Source organism: Theobroma umbraticum, unplaced genomic scaffold, assembly GCF_002168275.2.
Source record: "Theobroma umbraticum cultivar Fairchild unplaced genomic scaffold, ASM216827v3 scaffold_146.0, whole genome shotgun sequence".
Lineage (NCBI taxonomy): Eukaryota > Viridiplantae > Streptophyta > Magnoliopsida > Malvales > Malvaceae > Theobroma > Theobroma umbraticum.
Window position 1 is genome coordinate 6,091,735 of NW_018397265.1, and position 423 is coordinate 6,092,157.

At 42.6% G+C, this 423-nt stretch overlaps 1 pseudogene; it reads right to left on the reverse strand.

Annotated features, from left to right (window-relative positions):
* LOC149526813 (rust resistance kinase Lr10 pseudogene) overlaps window positions 1–423 on the reverse strand; it is a 2,742-nt pseudogene that overhangs the window by 427 nt on the left and 1,892 nt on the right.

The window sequence follows — 423 nt, forward strand, 5'->3', positions numbered from 1 at the left end:
GATTTATATGAAACATTTCCAAAGTTCATAGATAATACCTCAGGTGCTATGTAGCCCATGGTTCCTCTGGCTGCTGTTATGGGAACAGCACCTTGCTCCTTGGAACACAGCTTAGCTAGACCAAAGTCGAAGATCTTAGGGGTGAAGTTGTGGTCCAACAAAATGTTGTGAGGTTTGATGTCCAAATGGAGGATTCGTTGCTCACAACCTTGATGAAGGTATTCAATCCCTTTGGCTATGCCTAGAGCAATATCTTGAAGCTTATCCCAACCAAGGAAATGATTCTCAGCCTTGGTAGAAAATATGAAATTCTTCAATGACTCATTGGGCAAATATTCGTAAACAAGAGCTCGTTTATACCCATCAGCGCAAAATCCAACCAAGCGAGCTGCATTGACATGGTGGATTCTACTCATTGAGCCC